This window comes from Gymnoscopelus microlampas, assembly GCF_963454915.1.
Source record: "Gymnoscopelus microlampas genome assembly, chromosome: 7".
NCBI classification, from domain to species: Eukaryota; Metazoa; Chordata; class Actinopteri; order Myctophiformes; family Myctophidae; genus Gymnoscopelus; species Gymnoscopelus microlampas.
The window spans coordinates 4,560,353-4,568,203 of NC_139944.1; positions in this window are offsets into that span (position 1 = coordinate 4,560,353).

Below are 7,851 nucleotides of genomic sequence, written 5' to 3' on the forward strand. Positions count from 1 at the left end.
GGAAGACGATGTTTTACTTGAGTAAAAGTATCAATACCACATTTTGCAAGTAAGGCCTGTGTTCAAAATGTTACTTGAGTAAAAGTACAAAAGTATTGGGATCAACATGTACTTAAAGTACCAAAAGTTGAAGCTCACAAGCTCACAACGTGTCGCGATGCGACGCGTTGTGAGCTTGTAGATCAGCTATTTGGGATTACGTGATGATGTGATGTGCTCTGATGGAGCTCACATGGTATATCCGTTCCAGAAGCTCATTCGTTGCTGTCCGGCCGAAACCAGCTAACTTAATTTTAACGCTTTTGCTTTTTTTCTCCATAAATCCGCGCTATTGAACACCCTTTACGTCTGTGTGCTGATTAAAAAAATATTGAACTAATGAAAAGAACAAAACATCCTTGGTACTTTTACTTAAGTAAAATATTTGAGTACTTTTTCCACCACTGCTGATCACACGTATATATTGTACCATTTTACTGTCCACCTCTGGTTGTGTGAAGTTCCCGCAGAGAATATAAACTACTGTACAACAGAGTCAACACTCCCATTTTTACCCTTGATTCACTTTTCGAGTTTTCTCATCTTGAAGCAGCGCTCCCACGAGTGGCCTCAAGCTCACCCCATCAGCACCCCTCTCTCTCTCTCTCTCCATGTCTCTCTCCAAAAGTATTAAAGGGAATACACCATGAATTTCTTTTTCTTTTTTTTTGGGGGGGGGGGGGGGGGGGGGGTACCCCAAAAAATATATATTTTTTAACATTCAGTCATTCATTCTCATTTCAGAGATTTTCAGAATGGGCGTGTCTGAACAGGCCATCTCAGAATGGCATGGTTGCTTACATCACGAACCATTTCTGCCCATGTATTTTGACAGACAGAATTGCTCAGTAGCACCCCTCTGCCCAACAGGACGTTTTGGTATTGCAGCTGAAAGTGCTTTATAAGCCAGAGAGAAGTTAGTTGGAATGAGTATATCTGAGGCTTGATTTAGGCTCAAACCTTTTGAAAAACGTTTGAGGGACATAAACAATATGATATTAAATATTATTATTATTTTTTAAATTCATGGTGTAGTCCCTTTAAAAAGCGCTTCTGACAAAAGCAGCTAACTCCATTGGATCCTCAACCTTTCTGCAAAACCAGCTAACTCCACCCAAGGGGGGTGGAGTTAGCTGGTTTTGCTGACTCCAGGCTCCACCCCCTTTTGACCTCCAACCTCCTTGTGAGCGTGGAGGGTCCATTCAGCTGTTCTTATCAAAAGTCCTAACTCCACTTTTTGTTTTGTTTTTTTTGTCATTTCCTGAAAAACAAACATCTTGGAGATAGCTGGTTGATGCCGGACATCAGAGATATGTACCCGACACATCTTCTATAGTGTTTCCCCTCCACATACTGTCGGGCAGAAACCTCTCATCTCCATATTTGAACTTTTTGTGTTCTTTCTCGTAAATGAACGCCCCTGCTCGATCACACTACAGCGTCACACAAAAGCATCAAAAGGCAGCAGATCCACAAGCTCTAAACCGCGCCGCGTTTTGAGCTCGCAGATCTGCTACTTTTGCAAATTGTTTTATTCAAATCCTTAAAACATTCCATGCCAGGGTTTAAAGGTATTGTAGGGAACATTAAGCCTACATTTAAAAAATATATATACATATATATTTTGCATTTTTTCCCCTCTATCAGCCACTATATAATGATGCTGGGGTGTTTTCCTGCATTGAAACACAGTCCTCCTTCTGAAATCCGTATTTTCCCTAATGTTTATGTGTTCTATGTTTATGTCTGGGCCGTAAATTAACGCACGCATGTGCGCGTCCGTGCGCGTCCGTGTCCGTATGAACGTTTTACTTTCGGTTTTAAAACGCTCTCAAACTTCGTTTTTGAGGCACAGCATTTACTTTTAAGATAGCGTGTGGATAGAATTTAGTTGTTTAACTTCATATATGTGGTCAATTTATCATGAAAGAGCCTATTTAAAAATAAAAATTCAGAGAACCAGCAGGGCGGGAATTTCCGCATATTGTATCCCAATAAAGCAACCTGTTTCGGGCACGGTCCCTTCAAAAGTATCTCTACTCTATGGAAGTCCCTCCTGCGTCACCCCCTGGTGGTCGGGGAAAAGTACTGCTGGAGTGGCGGTGTTTATTTAGCTCTGAACTCGCCGTCTATCCCTTTAACATCATAATGTACTCACCAGTGCCAGCGTTTTATTGTTGTTTTTTTGTTGTTTTTTCATGTCGCCACAGACCTCGCTAAATCCATTAAAAGTGCGCGTTCATTTGGTTCTAAACACACGGGGGATCTGTGTGAGACGAGCAGTGAGGACCGCTTCGCTTTGCGATCCGCCATCTTGAAGCTACAGCGGTGAACGCTAAACAGCGATCAGCGATGAGAAAAACAACAACCGAGATAATCGACTTTTAGGTTTCGTTCGGAAAAAAAACGGAACCCGGATAATTCCGTTTCCGGTAGGGGTGTGCCGATACACTAATTTCACGAAACGATACGATACGATATTTGGCTCACAACTTCGATACGATTTCGATACGATACGATATGCACTTTTTTATTATGAAAATATATGGAGGAGAAAAAAAGAAAATGCAAACAAATAATTCTGTTTTTGCATTATTCAGACATGCAAACTTGTAGCTTTTCAGCTACAATAGCCGTTTTGAATCCAAATAGTATGACACCTGACCCGAAAAAAAAACATGTTGTCACTCTTTTCACTTCGGGGCCGTTTGCATGCCTGATTATTATGATTGTATAAAAAAAAAAAAAAAAAAATCTTTTTTTCAAAAACGATATTTTTTTTTTCCAAAACGATACATATCGTCGCGAAAACGTATCGCGATATATCGCGGGACGATATATCGGCACACCCCTAGTTTCCGGTGGTGCTACAATGAAATGTGTCGTGGCGAACCAGGCTTACAATGAAATTTAAAGGGGCTACACCATGAATTTTAACTTTTTCTTCATTTTTGTGTGTTTTTGGTCTCCCCCACCTCTCTTCTGTTCCAACAAATACCCGAATTTGAGCATGCAGGCTTTCATAGGCTATCTGTGTTTTTTATGTAAATTGGTCTGAAAACAGTCCGTCAGATTTGTTCCCCCTGCCTACGTCACGTCTGGGAACAATTCCTCCCGTTTTTCAGTTGTAACCAAAAAAAAATAAAAAATAAAAAAATTAAAAAAAGTTTTTTTTTTTATTTAATTTGTTTTAAATTTATTTTCTTATTTTTTTTTTTTACTGTTTCCACACAGAACCAGGACGTAACATGCATACAAATTGGCTCAATAGCGCCCCGTGCCAAACAGGACAATGTGGTATTGCAGGTGAAAGTGCTTTATAAGCCAGAGAGAAGTTAGTTGGAATGAGTATATCTGAGGCTTGATTTAGGCTCAAACCTTTTGAGGGACATAAACAATATGATATTAAATATTATTATTATTTTTTAAATTCATGGTGTAGCTCCTTTAAAAAATATATATACGCGATTGGCAGTCAATGTGTTAAAAGTAACAGTTTTTGGACGTATGAGGTTTCCACCCCGACAGGAGACGATACTGTCTGTGCTGACACCTCCTCAGGCGGCAGATAGAAAGTTAATTAAGTCTCTTCCACAGGCGTCAGCTCTCATTCTATTATACCCTCGTCTTTTTAACCCATTAAGACCGGGAACGCAATCTGTGCGTCATTTTTAGATTTATTTGGGCTATTCCAAAATAGCAGACCCACAAGCTCATAGCGCGGCACCGAGTGCCGCGCTATGAGCTTGTAGATCTGCTATTTTTGAAAAATCGTGACAATTTGTGTAAATCTTTGAATATGTGTATGTTTTTGTTAACTCCAATATTTGCTTCTGGGGGTCCCTGGGACAACATGTTACAAACAAACATACATATCATTTTGGGGGTCCTTGACATGGAAAAAGTTGGAGCACCACTGATATATAATATATAAAAATAAAAAAAAATATTCAAAGATTTGCACACATTTTCACGATTTTTTCGAAATAGCAGATCTACAAGCTTGCGAGCTTGTAGATCTGCTATTTTTGAATAGTAATTTACCGGATTGAATGGCTTAACGTTGATGAATTGCTCTTCCTTTCCCCACAACCCGCTGCACTTTCTCACCGGCATCTGTGACTTCGGGAAGGAGCCATGCACTCGCCTCCCCTATTATGTGTCAGTGCTACACATTTACTCAAGTACTGTACTTTACTTTACTGTACTGTACTGTGACTTGAGGTATTTTTTTACTTTACTGGAGTGTTTCCAATTTTCAGTACATTTACCTCTACCCCACTACATCTCAGAGGCAAATATTGTACTTTTACTCCACTACAATTCTTTGAAAACTTGAGTTAGTAGTTACTTTTTAGACTTTGATTATTATCGCAAAACACTGCAGCCCTACAGTATATTATATAATTAGGCCATTTGAAAATAGCAGATCTACAAGCTCAAAATGCGCCACGATGCGACGCATTGTGAGCTTGTAGATCGGCTATCTTCAAATGATGTTTTAAACATTCTGAACTTGTGAAATGGGACATTATGCACAATGAGTACTTTTACTTTTGTACATTTTGATACCAATACAAATTTGTACTTTTACTCAAGTATATTCTTAATTCCGAACTTTTACTAGTACTTCTACATTGTAGTATTGGTACCATACTCTCTCTCTCACTCTGATGTAGCGAGCAGGGTTGCCAGATCTGCTTATCATAATTCCCCCGCAATTTCTGTTTTGAAAATAGCCGATCTACAAGCTCACAACGCGTCGCATCGCGACGCGTAGTGAGCTTGTAGCTCTGCTATTTTCAAATAGCTGATGTATAGGTTAAAGTGCTCACGTGGCCCATACTAGTTTCTTTTGGGCTGGTTTTCCTAGACCTGGTTGCTTGTTTCTCTCAGAGAATCTGGCAACACTGGTAGCGAGGTGGATCGATAGTGATTCTTCTGGCTCCACCAGACAATTGTTCCGCTCTGAGTCCTGAGGGCCTTGTTGGGGATGAAACAGGAACGTACGTAAGACAATCCTCAGAGATCATTTATCCGTTGGTAACTCTTGACAGTCAGTGTACAAATAGAACCAGCCCGGCCCACAAACTGTTCATATACCCCTACAACAACGGCGGCCAGGCAAGGAGGCCGACTGTAGTATCAAGGGCCAGACCACCAGACCACCAGGTTTATGAACAGCTTAAAAACAATTGATATATTCAAAGATTTGCACAAATTGTCGAGAGTTTTCAAAAATATCAGATATACAAGCTCATAGCGTGGCACACACTTTTCCCGCTTGCTCCCCCCATATTGTACTTTTGCTCCACTACACTTATTTGAAAACTTTAGTTACTAGTTACTTTTCAGATATAAATATGATATTATGAACCACTTTCAACCACTTTAGCCCTATTCTATAACAGAGGCTATTTGAACATAGCAGATCTACAAGCTCACAAGGCGTCGCGTCGTGACATGTCGTGAGCTTGCGTTGTGAGCTTTTGGTACTTTTTGGTACTAGTTACCTTGCCATGATGTAACTCCAAAGGTGGACAAGAAATCAAAAATAATTTCTCCATTGATTAGAAATTGATAATTCAAAATATGCTCCTCATTGACTTACATTGTACGGTAAAACAGCTCTCAAAGTCACTCTTTTAGCACGTAAATGGACGGAAACAAAGTTGATTCAGATTCTCTGAATCAGCTTTGTTTGTGTTTGTTTACGTGCTAAAAGAGTGACTTTGAGAGCTATTTCAGCGTACAATGTAAGTCAATGAGGATCATGTTTAGAATTATTAATTTCTAATCAATGGAGCAATTATTTTTGATTTGTGGTCCACCTTTGGAGTTACATCATGGCAAGGGAAATACACAACCCAAACCTCTAACAAAGTGGTCTTGCCCTTTAAGTAAAGAATTTGAGTACTTTTTCCACCACTGGATTCATTACGCACGCACGCACGCACGCACGCACGCACGCACGCACGCACGCACGCACGCACGCACGCACGCACGCACGCACGCACGCACGCACGCACGCACGCACGCACGCACGCACGCACGCACGCACGCACACACACACACACACACACACACACACACACACACACACACACACACACACACACACACACAGAGAGAGACCACCTACCCTCTCACACCATTAACCCAGGCCTTAAAGAAACCTGCCGCATAGCAGGAACAGCAGTGCATGACATCTGATCTCCAGCTGTGTCACGATTTAACTGGCTTTTTTGCCCGGGTGTCAAATGGCACAATATGTCGCTCACCACCACCACCACCCAGGCTGAGGCACAATGCACTCCATCACACCCATCTCTCTCTCTAGTCTGCTGAAGGAAAGACAGAAAGGAAAGCACACACCTGCTGCCCCTCTGGCCTTGACGTCCAAAGTGCCCTTTGTGACAAAGGGCACTTTGAAGGGCTCGACAACACTCAAATGAAATGAGCCGACTGCCTTCAGGTCAGTTTGACTTTTCATCAGCGGTTGAGTACGAGTACATTTTTGGAGTATCTGTACTTTACTTGAGTATTTGTCATTTTTTTATTCAACTATACATTTCAAGACAGTATTTGCCCAATATGGGTAGGGCAGTGGTTCTCAAACTTTTTCATGTCAAGGACCCCCAAATGGACACTTATTAGCCCGCGGACCCCGATTTGAAAATATACATTTTAAGGACATGACATGCATTAGGCCTACGGACCCCCATTTAATGGCATTTCTATCTCTGGGACCCCAATTCATGTTGTAAAATCAAGGTTAACTAAACTCTGAGAGTGTACAAATGGAACCAAATGGACCCTAACGGGTCCATTTGGTTCCATTTGTACACTCTCAGAGTTACAGACCCATAAGGGTCCATTTGGAAACGTTTCACTGTTTCAGCCCAGCCCTGCACATGAACTCTGCAGCCGCACTGAGGCCCCTGCTGGAAAGCATCCCAGCCCAAACATTAATGTAACTAATAATTGGGCCGCGCGACCCGGAAATGACCATAATAATCCTAAAACGGGAGCAAAAATATTTTTTCAAAATAGGCAACAGTAGTAACCATATACGACCGGGACTCACTCAAACTTAGTTAGTAAGGCCCCCCCCGAGGGCCACGGCCGTTGCCATGGTTTCTGTTGTGTCTGGCATCATGCTGTGGCCGCGGTCCACTCACCCGCCCGCCCGTTAGGCAGTTTTAATGTAGGCTATAGGACGTCATTTTGAATACTTACGCTGTAAATGACGTTGACACATATACGTTGTTTGGAAAAATATTGCTCCATTCATGTTCCCTTTTCAAGCCAAAGTAGAGTCACAGTTCAGTGAATGAATAATGATTTGTTTACCGTTCAAATTTGGCTGATTAATGTTTGAACATTCCTTCATACTTGGCTGCGTGAGCTACAGTGCATTCATCACCCCCTGATTACCCCACCCCAACACACGCACGCACGCACGCACGCACGCACGCACGCACGCACGCACGCACACACACACACACACACACACACACACACACACACACACACACACACACACACACACCGCCACCACCACCACACTGGGGGTGTGTGTGTGTGTGTGTGTGTGTGTGTGTGTGTGTGTGTGTGTGTGTGCGTGTGTGTGTGTGTGTGTGTGTGTGTGTGTGTGTGTGTGTGTGTGTGTGTGTGTGCGTTCCATTCCTCGGTTGTAATTTGACATTACAGAACATCTGGGAGGGTGAGGGGGAAATGCAATCCCAGGGGGTTCATTTTCAGACTTTCAGTGAGGCTTTTTTAACACATTGAGTGCCAGGTACTATGCAT